The sequence below is a fragment of the Toxorhynchites rutilus genome, chromosome 1 (assembly GCF_029784135.1).
Source record: "Toxorhynchites rutilus septentrionalis strain SRP chromosome 1, ASM2978413v1, whole genome shotgun sequence".
Classification (NCBI taxonomy): Eukaryota; Metazoa; Arthropoda; class Insecta; order Diptera; family Culicidae; genus Toxorhynchites; species Toxorhynchites rutilus.
The window spans coordinates 80674121-80685724 of record NC_073744.1 but is presented as its reverse complement, the minus strand read 5'-3'; the positions used below and the strand labels follow the sequence as shown (position 1 = coordinate 80685724).

At 41.0% G+C, this 11604-nt stretch overlaps 1 long non-coding RNA gene across 2 annotated transcripts; it reads left to right on the top strand.

Annotated features, from left to right (window-relative positions):
• The first annotated feature begins 305 nt into the window (after positions 1-305).
• Positions 306-3315, top strand: LOC129762341 (uncharacterized). Of its 2 annotated transcripts, none has more exons than XR_008740595.1 (3): positions 306-552; positions 607-763; positions 3272-3315. It is a non-coding gene; the product is annotated as an uncharacterized LOC129762341 (long non-coding RNA). The 2 variants fall into 2 exon arrangements; XR_008740596.1 differs by lacking the exon at positions 3272-3315 and adding an exon at positions 3123-3173.
• Positions 3316-11604: the final 8289 nt, after the last annotated feature.

The following is an 11604-nucleotide window of genomic DNA, read 5'->3' as shown; positions in this document are numbered from 1 at the left end:
ACGATGCTACTAAAACAATGACCATTGTTTCATCATTCGAGTGAGTACGGTACGCTTATCTGCTCCTTACAACGGCGCCAACGCGAAAGCTTCTGAAACCGAAGTTCATTTCGCTGAATTCTGAAGATATTCTAATCTTTAAACTGGTAAGTTACATAGTAAGTATATATTGAATACTAATATATAACTTTCGAACTGAATTTCAAAATATATTCTTGATTATAGAACGTGTATTTCATTCCAGGTAAAATATAATGTTCACAATGGACGAATGGAGGACTATCATCTATGCGGCTATGATTTCAATATATTTGCTGGCCGAATTCCCAAATTCTTGCCAGAAAAGTCTGCAAGCTCATATGAGGAGCTGCCATGCTTCTTCAGGATATAACATGGCAAATACTGTCGGCCTAATTTGGAATTATAACAATCTAATGCACTGGATAATTTTTTATTACGGCGGTATACTAACTGCCCTTCGTTGAATGGTTTCGAAAATGTTCGATACCTCAAATTATAACGCTGTTTCGAAGCATCATACGATTTTTCTAGGTTTTTAGTGACGATATCTTGAATTCGTTTTAATTTAAGTTGTCTGTTTTGTAGGTTTTCCTCAGGACTATCGCTCGAACAAGGGTTAACAAAGTCAATACCTGACATGGCCATTTCTTGTCCATGAATTATAAAATACGGTGAGAACCCAGTTGAGGAATGTTGTGTGATATTTAAGATCCGTTCAACGTCGGATATTCTCACGTCCCAGGTACGTTGATCGTCTTTTACGTATGCTCAAATAGCGACATTTATTGACCGGTTCACTCGTTCTACAGGATTCGCCTGGGAATGGTATTTTGATCTAAGCCAATGTTTCACATTAAATTCATCGAGGAAGCTCTTAAACTCCCTCGATGTGAATGTCGAAGCATTATCACTCAATAACACTTCAGGAATACCATTTCTAGCGAACCAGTAGTTACGTAGTATTGAACATACTTGGTTACTTTGTATCTTCCGAACAGGGTGGAGCATCACCCACTTACTGAATACGTCTAGTACCACAAACAAATATTGGTTTCCGCTTTTGCTGCGGGGCAAAGGACCAATAAAGTCTATGGAAATCATTCGCCAAGGGTTTCTAGCTTGTAGCATTTTACCCATTTCCGGCGTTGCAGCTCTTGAGGGATGTTTGATCTCTTACATTTTTCACAATTTTGGACAGTAATTTTAACAGCGCCTGCCATTTTCGGCCAATAGTAGCGAAGCTTTATATGATGTAACGTTTTCTCGAATCCGGCGTGTAGCAGTGATTCGTGAGTTTCAATTATGATTCCTTCCCGACACTCTGGTGTTGGAACTAATTTCCACTGGAATCGATAATCGCCTATTGAATCTGGACTGGAAACATATTTGTATAGCTTGTTCTCACAAATTTTAAAATCCGCGTAATCCTCAGGCTTATTTCGGACCTTATTTTTGAGGAGGTTATATATGTCGGATTCAGATTCGGCTGAAATGGTGGACACATCACGCGAGAGAGCATCTGGGACAACATTCTCAGAACCCTTCCGATGGATGATGGTCATATTGTATGTCTGTAGATCTAAACTCCATCGACTTAAACGTGATCCAATCTTCCATTTGGATTTTTGGATCCACGTAATCGCGGAATTGTCAGTAATAAGTTTGAAGTGGTAACCTTCAAGGTAACCTCTAAAATGTTCTATAGCCAAAATTACCGCCAAACCTTCCTTCTCAGTGGCGTGGTAATTACGTTGTGGACTGGTTAGTTTATGTGAGTAATATTCTATTACTCTCTCTCCGTCGTCAAATTCTTGGGTAAGAACCGCCGCCACGGCAGTATCGCTGGCGTCTGTTTGCAGGATAAATTCCCTATTGAAATCAGGTGGTGCAAGTATTGGAGGAGTGACCAGTTTTTCCTTTAAGGTAAGGAACGAGTGTTCGGCAGCAGGAGACCAAACTAGGGTTTTGCTCTTGGTTTTTAGCATCTCAGTTAAAGGTGCACTTATCTGACTGAAAAACGGAATGAATCGCCTATAATAATTTGACATGCCAAGAAAGCGCCTCAATTTGGTTAAGCTAACTGGCTTTTGAAATTCAAGGATGGGTCGCACCTTCTCGGGGTTAATTTTCAATCCTTCGCAGGTTAAATGATATCCTAAGAAGCTGAGTTCTGGTACACCAAATCTGCATTTTTTTAAATTGACAGTTAGATTAGCTTTGGTGAGACGAGAAGCAACCTCTCGAAGCAGACGAATATGCTCATCGAATGTCTCCGTCACCACGATAATATCGTCGAGGTAGACGAAGACATTCGGTTCATATTTTCCTTTTCCGAGAACACTGTCCATTAGTCTAGTGTGAGTAGCTGGACTATTTATCAGCCCATAAGGAAGTCTCGTAAACTGGTACATTCCTTTTCCAGGAATGCTGAACGCAGTATATTTGCGACACTCGTTGGCTAGCGAAATTTGGAGGAAAGCTTCCTTCAAATCGATTGTAGAAAGAAAATTCGCTTTCGGTAGACTACCAAGGATTCTACCAGGGTGTGGTAGGGGATAAGCATCCCTTACTGTCCGCTCATTGAGAGGTCGGGCATCAAGACATAGTCGAACAGAACTATCTGGTTTGTTAACGGCTACGATATTCAGGGACCAATCAGAATCCGATTCTTCAATAATCTCTGATTCTAGAAGTCTGTCTATTTCTTCCCACACTTTCTTTAGTTTTGCGGGATTCATGGGATATGGATACTTACAAACAGGAGTTTTATTCCTATCCTCTTCTTTGATTGTTATGCGGTGCTCGGTTAATGTTGTACATTCCAAAGCTCCCGCGATGACATCTTTAAATAGCTTTTTCACATTTTGAATATCTCTCATTTGTTGTTCACTCATAATGGATTCATCTGAGTTTTCCGGTGAAGTGGAATCTTCGTGTGACATGATTACACAATTTTGGATTTCTGGTACGATGCCAAACTTAGACCAAAAATCCATTCCACATATGCATTTTATTATCATGTCATCTACTATCAATGTCGGAATTATTTTTGTAACATTATTGAAAGTATACGGTAAATCAATCTGACCGATTACTTTTAGCTGTTTTCCATTTGCTGCCTTTAATACAACTGTTGTTGGAACCTTCCCGTGGTATCGCAACTTCAACTTCCGAAAAAATTGTGAACTCATTAAGGTGGAATTACTTCCACTATCCAGCAAAGCTATTATTTTGATTCCAAAAATTTCAGGTTCGATGAAAGGACGATTATCAAATTGATCGGCGACGAAAATGAAAGAAATCGTAATACATAGCTGGGCGATAAAATGCTGAAATATGATCTACATTTTGAAGGAAAACGCCGCTTGAAAGTACCGCCGGCGATTTTATGCGGTACGAATACCGTTTTTTAAACAGTAAGAACAGCGATCTGTATGGAAACCTTTGAATCCGCATATTTCGCAGAACACACGACCAGGCTTTGGACACTCTGGATGATTATGACCTCTTGAACCACAGTTGTAACAACTGTCATAGGCCGGAGGACAATGGTTGGCCACTAGATATTCTAGTGAAATAATCGTTTTGTCATTCGATGTCTTGGGTAAGGAATTTTATGTATTTTTATTCACATTAGTTTGTAATAATTTTCGATTTTCCTTTTGAGCGTGTGAGTTTATTGAGGAAGCAGATTGATTGTTCTTATTGTTCGGACTCGAATTTGAAACAAATTTTCGAGAAGAATCTTGTTCACGATTCCAAAACATTTTTGGTTTGTTGTTTTTCAAGTGATTTTTGTTATAATCTGTGTTTGAACTGGGAAATTGATCCACAGTATTAGGAACCAATTTGTGACTTTGATTTATGGCATTCACCTCGCGGGTATTTCCAAATACACGAGTAAATATTGGAACTTTAGATGCGTCAATTGCTTTACCTATGGAAAGTAAGTCCGCCAAGCTATCCACCGCTTTAAACATCATTATTTGCTTATAATCGGATCTAATGTTCCGTTTCAAATATCCTAACTTCTCTTCAGGAGGTAATGGGATATTCAATGCTCGGAATAACTTTTCCATATCAAGGAAATATTCTTGAAAACTTTCGTTTTTCTGCTGTCGCCGAGAAGCTATCTTCATCTTCAGCGTAGCGTCTAACTCTGGGTGCACAAAATTATCTTTCAACTCACATACTAAATGATTCCAATTTACTAGTCTATTTTCGGCCCTCATCGAAAGGTACCAATTTAATGCAGTTCCTTGGAACAGATGCATTGCTGAGTGAAATAATTCTTCCTGAGTTATGCGTTCTGATAGAGCATAATGATATACACTGTCTAGAAACTCATTCAACGCTAACCCTTGGTCTTCTCCTGCGTATTTCAGGATCTTCCAGTCAGCCACACGTTGTGGACGACGATTTTGAAATGGTTCTATGGGAAAGGTATTTCCTGGTTCACCGACGGACGACGGTATATGTACATTGTCATTGTCCGAAGCCAGTGCGGAACAACTATTGTTGTTTATAAGCAATCTAGGATTCAGTATAGATGAAGAGATATTATTTGTTTCAGTGGATAATCGAGAAGTATTGTGTAGAGGACTAGGTGTAGTGAACGTGGCATGGCTTCTCAACGAGTTCAATCCCACACTTGACGGAATCGAAGGTGGTATTGCTTCCTTAGAACTACCAGACATCTTTTTGACTTCTTCCCCAACAGATAACGTGTTCTGTATCGATTCTATCAGTGCATTCGTGTTAGCACAATCGGATCTACGAAACTCTTCTATTTCAAACCGCATAAAACGTAATTCACTCGTCATTTTATTCAAGTAAGATATCATTTCCACTGATGTTTCACTTTTTGATTTTTCGACAACATTCTGACTAATATGTGATTGGAATGCAACACTCGGCATTTCTTGTAAATTATTGTTACTAGGTTCATGTAATTGAACATTTGATTGCACCGTACTTTGATCAACAACTTCATCTTCCTCTGTTTCGGTTTCTTCTTGAATTAAACCGTCAAATATTGATTCGTAATACGAAACTGCGTCTTGAAGCAAATTACTTACATGAACATTTGGCTCTCCAGCTGTGTATTTCATTAACAGCTGAAGGCGATTAACCAAATGGAGCAATCTAGATTTGAAAATAAGTTTGTTCGGTACTCGATATCTAAGGTCTTCTTTGATTGCCAATAACTTAGAGGCACATAAGTTCCCATCTTCTACAGCATCAACGCGTAATGTTCTAACCATATCTTTTTTCCCTCTTCTTTCAGCTTTCATCAAATTTCGCAACCGCCGTTTTCTTTGCGTACACTGAGGATCATTATCTTTAAATTTATCGAGTGATACGCTACGCGATTCAAGTTCGAAATCTAATTCATCCTCTGTTAAATGATCTACTCGCATAGAGTAATACATCTCATTAAATGTAGATAATAATGTTTTAGTCATTGTGAATTCCGATTACCGCGAACTAAATTCGAAAATAATTGTACTGTTGTTTTATTACACCTCTGTATTATCACACCAATCTAAGAATCTAAGGATATTCTATTGTCCGTGTTATGAAAAGACACTATAGAGATCACAATACCTATTCCTACAATAGGGGTCCTTAATAGGATGCTATTGTTTCACACTTTCAATAGCGAATTAACATACGCGTTTTTTTTACGAATTTCACTATGCTGCAACAATGTTTTTAGTTGAGATTTTCTGAATTTTCTGGTTGGAACCACCCACATCCGTATGAGAAAAAAAAATTGCAAAGTATTTTTTTTTTTTTTACTTTTACGTTGGGCGCCAATTTCTGTTACCGACTCTTCTTTGCGGGTCGTTTTCGGATGTGGGAGTTTCAACATAGAACAAATTGTAAGAACTTTTTTGTGAACTAACCTCTTTATTTTATTTAATAAATTTGTGTACCGGAATTGTCCACCAGCTCGCGTCGCTCGGCCTTGTCTGCAGCTGCGTTGCAGATTTGATATCTGGTTGACTGGTACCACCTTCAGTACGGATGCACAATGGCACAATCTTCAGTACCTTGCTCTTATTGTATTCCACTGGCACCACCTTCAGCTCGTCGAATTGATGTTCCTGGGACAATCTTCAGCCCGTCGATTATTAGCTGACACAACCTTCAGTTGTGATCAAAGTTTTGAACATCTGCAGAAAAACGTCTTAATGGCTTGGACGCTAATCGATGATTGACCCCAGTTGGGTCATGGTCATTTTATGCATGACGGCCTCCGGAAATACGCTTTGGCGCGATAGGTGGATATTTTATAGCATTATTTGTGGTGAATATTATCCAAGTAACACACAAAACAAAATTTGTGCCAATGTCACAGTTTGTAAAAAAACGCAAAAACACAACACCAAAGGTTCTTTTCAGAACTCTTAACATGTTCATAAAGAGTAACCAGTAAACTAATCCATAATTCAGGTAGATAGGTATGTATTCACGTAAGAGAAGAAAATAAAACAATACATTTTAAATATTAGGTTGTCAAAAAAGTCCTGCGGTATTTTTTTGAATTTTTATTTGTTCATAAAATTAGTTACAATCATCTGTTTGAAGTCAAATATGCGCCGTTTTGTTCGATGACTTGTTCCCAACGAGATGCCAACTTCATTATACCCCTGTTATAGAAGCTCGCTTCCTTATTGGCAAAAAACCCGGATAGCCAATTTTCACAGGCCTCTTTTGTGGCTAACTTCTGACTACCTAGCGCGTTCGCCATGGACAAAAACAGGTGGTAGTCACTTGGTGCAAGGTCCGGACTATACGGCGGATGCAAAAGAACCTCCCATCCTCCCTCCTTCCCTGGCGTTGTCCTGATGGAAGACAATGCGGCCTCTGTTTATCAAAGATGGCCTCTTCTTCATGAGTGCTACCTTCAAGCGGTCCAGTTGTTGGCAGTAGAGGTCCGAATTGAGCGTTTGGCCATAGGGAAGCAGCTCATAATAGATTATTCCTTGACAATCCCACCAAACACACAGCAGAACCTAGCTGGCCGTTAATGAGGGCTTGGCCACCGTCTGAGCCGCTTCAGCGGGCTTCGACCACGACCGTTTGCGCTTCACGTTGTCGTAAGTGACCCACTTTTCATCGCCAGTCACCATCCGCTTCAGAAACGGGTCGATTTTGTTGCGATTCAGCAGCGATTCACATGCGTCGATACGGTCAAAGATGTTTTTTGCGTCAACGTGTGTGGCACCCATACATCGAGCTTCTTTGTGAATCCAAGCTTCTTCGTAGCTCTTGACCGATGCTACGGCTGCTACTATGCTGGTCTTTCTCGGCTAATTCAGCGATTTTGTCGCAATTTTCGACGACAGGCCTTCCGGAGCGTGGCGCATCTTCGACGACCTCTACACCAGAACGAAAACGTTGAAACCATCGTTGTGCGGTGGAAATGGAAACTGTATCGGGTCCATAAACTGCACAAATTTTATTGGCAGCTTGAGATGCATTTTTGCCTTTGTCATAGTAGTACTGTAAAATATGTCGGATTTTCTCTTTATTTTGCTCCATATTTGCGACACTATAACTCACAAACGACTTAACCAAACAAAACACAGTCAAGGACTATATTATAGCGCGCAAAAATTCCCAACAAGCTATAGTATGACTCGATACAATGAATACAACTAGAACTACGCGCTTACAACGACACCTCGCGGAAATACCGCAGGACTTTTTTGACAGCCTAATATATATTTTGAAAAAGCTGTCCCCTTTGTATAGTCCTACGTCACTCCGGTTATGTCCCCGACATTACCCACCCGTCTTTTTAGTGTGCATTTAACACCCCACATTTTGTAGGCGTATGCGTACAGCACAATTCCTCTGATTTTGACGCAGAATTTGAAAAAAAACGCAAAGCGGTAGAAGCGAAAGCGGAAGGCAGTTTAAAACAAACTGGCGTTCTGAGGCGAGCAAAGTGAACGAGGCTGCTGTACAACACTTTCAGGCGTTGGTCCTCTTACTTGCACGCCACTGAAGAGCAAACGCGACCTATCACCTCTCCTGCTAAACAAAAATCAGTCTTGAATTTTCATAAACGCACTCTCTAAGTATATTGAAAAAATAAAAAATATAGATTTGTTGTAGATGCTTCGCTTCCTATGTCCGTGGAAACTAGGCAACGAATCGACTCCAACTCCACAGACTTACATGAAAAAGAACACATATTTACCTTTGAGAAAAAAAACCAATGAAACAGTTGAATAAATTGGTGGCAATATAGTTACAACTGCCCGTTAACACTTTGCGGGCCGCTCACGAGATTTCTCGTGTTTCGCGATCCGTCTATTGCGGATGGATCGCGAAATAATCCGTGTTTCCTACACTTGATGGTAAAATCCTTGGTGTGCCAAGAATCTAACAAGACCTACTGATGGCTCGCCTTCATCTCATCCACGCCGAAGGAAACGATCCGAACAAATGAAGCGTTCAAGTTTGCCCCAAAAAGTGCAGTCCTAATGTGTTAACTTTTTATAAGACTGTGGCAACTACAGGGTGTTCAATAAGTTCCAATACAGCTTTTCATCGTTGTGTAGGTGCGCACCATGTGCATTCTGTGTATTGGTATTGGTATCATTTAGTCTCATAATAGGCTCAAAGTACGTAGAATAGAAGGTAATCAAAATCGCCTGTATATAAACACGGAGAGCGAATGTGTTACATACACAAAGAAGTTAGTAATAAAAAATCCTCAATTTGTTCGAAGTTCTAAAGTTTTTTCAATATTTATTGATTTTAAAGGTTCTAAAAATCATGAAAAGTGACAAAATCGCAAGTCGAGCACACGATAAACACGATAGTGTACTGCATTTTCACTGCAGGTAAGGTTTTATGTGATTTTTTATCGATTTCATACCGATCAGTTTTTGTTTACTTCAGCAAAATGTGGAAGTGCCACGTCCCGCGTTGCCGTAGCAGAATAATTTTGAAAAGTAGCAGAACCGAAAGTTTTGAAGAAAGCCGGAGAACTTTCCACCGTTTTCGGACCAACAAATTGTTGATTTTTTGGGAATACTGTTCTAACCGATAATCAGCAAGAAGTTAGAAGACGTCTTCGTACTGGATGTAAGTGTGTTTTATATAAATTGTGATGAGATAAAATAATCGAAGATGCTATCCCATGCATTCGCACCTTGGATCCAAAACGATCCACTACCATTCGTAGCGTAACATTACCGAAAAATCCGGTGAAACTGCTACCTGAGTCCATTCCAGTGTGTGGTGGACTTAATCTTTCATGAAATTAGGGGAAATCAGGGTGAAATCGCAACTGCGGGTAAAACCGACAGCGACTGATTTTTCCAGTTAGAAGATTTTTTTTGTAAATTTACAGTTGTCTCCTGTACACTCTTGTCATTTCTTACGTTTCGAGTCACTATACAGTTGCGGAAGTCGTTTTGCTATCAAAACAAACAACAGAATAAAAGGTCAGTAAAAAGGAGACGGTCCGTGTAAAATTTCGCTAGTGGAATTTAAGTGTTTTAGTCGGAAAGTTTTGGGAAATTTGTTACTTTTGTGAGCTTAATTCATCTTAGATCATTTTTCAGTGTATTTTGTGAGACGGTAGGTGATTTTGTTGCTTATTAATGCTCGAAAACATTGTTTTAAAATATCGAGTCCTATCGGGGTAAACCGACACATTCAGTCAGGGTAAATCCGACATCTGGTTTGCGTTTCACTGACAGGAAAAATGTGTTCTTTTGAAGATGTCTTGTGTTCATATTTGGAAGTCAAAACGGCAGAGATAGATTGATATTCAGATGAAAGCAGGCAGAACCAACGTTACGTATATTGGCGGAGGAGGGGGCAGAGCAGAACAATTAACGGGAATCGGATAACACGCGAAGAGAAACCGTACCGGAGAAAAACGTGTAATGCTATGTGCGTTTATTTCTCTACTTGTGGTTACAATAAAAGGCAAAACATAACTGTCACTTTCGGTTAATGATGGCGAAGATGATGGATAACGCAAAAGGGCGTATTCGCGCATTATGTACTAAACAGGGCTGTACGGCCAACACTCCTCCTCGCGAATTCGGCTTTAAACATCTTCTTCCGGTTTGTCTACCAGACCTAGCTCCATCACAAATCGCTTAACCTTTGTAGCACCTAGCGGTTTCGTTAAGATATCCGCCACCATTTCTTCCGACGGACAATATCTCAACTCGATGGCACCAGATGCCGCGACCTCGCGGGTATAATGGTACCGCGTATCTATATGCTTCGTTCTCTTCTTATGCTGATCGAGGGCAACGAAGTCGAGGCAGCTCCTATTGTCTTCGAATACCACTGTTGGTTTCATCTGTTCTTCGTTGAGCTCCTTCAGCAACTTCCGCAGCCATACAACTTCGTGTGTAGGCTCGGAGAGAGCGACGTACTCTGCCTCCATGGTTGATAGTGTCACGCAACTCTGCTTCCTACTAGCCCAGCTGACGGTGGCTCCTCCTATACGGAACACATAGCCGCTGCAAGACTTTCTATCACTGCTATCACCAGCCCAGTCGGCGTCGCAGTAGCCGACCAGCTCGAACTTCTTCTTCACGTTCCCCAGCTTCAGCCTGTAGTCTACAGTATGCGCTAAGTAGCGTATGATCCGCTGACTTTCGGTCCAATCCACCTCAGATGGACAGCTGATCTTACGGCTTAGAATTCCGACGCAAGCCGCAATGTCAGGTCGACTGTTCGTTGCGAGGTATAACAGGGAACCGATAAGACTGCGGTAATCTTCGTTGTCCTTAAGCTTATTTGCGTCCTTGGTCAGCTTGAAATAACCTGAATCCATTGGGTACTTGGAACCCTTCACTCCTTCCTTTCCGTAACGCTTAACGAGTTTCTTAATAAAACTCTCCTGGCTGACGCTGTAAAAGCCACTCTCGTCCCTTCGTACTCGGAGTCCCAGAAAACAGGATACGTTGCCCAGCCTCGTGATCTGAATCTTCTCTTGCAACGCTCTCTCGATGCTCATGATTTCCTCCTCCTGCGCACAAGCCACCAAGATATCATCTACGTATAACAGTAAATAGATCCATTCACCACTGGTTAGACGTTTTCTGTATAGGCATGAATCGCTTTCACACTGGCTAAACCCTAGCCCCGTCAGAATTTGGGTTATCGTCTGATGCCAAACTCTGACCGCCTGTTTCAGGCCGTAAATACTCTTCTTCAATTTACATACTTGATGTGACTTCTTCGGGTTCGCAAACCCCGGCGGTTGACGCATGTAGGTTTCCTCACTTAGCGTCCCGTAGAGGTAGGCGGATTTCACGTCCAGATGTTTAACGTTCATTTTCTGTCGCCCTGCGACAGCCAACAACACGCGAAGGGTCGATTGCATGGCAACAGGGGCGAAAATCTCTTCATAGTCGAAACCGAAGCGCTAGGTAAACCCCTGTGCCACGAGACGTGCTTTGAACTTTTCAACTTCCCCTTCAGCATTCAGCTTCTTTCGGTAGACCCACTTGCTGCCAATGATGTTACGATTGGTTGGTGGATCTACTAGTTCCCACGTACCACTTGAGATCAAGGACTGAAATTCTTCTT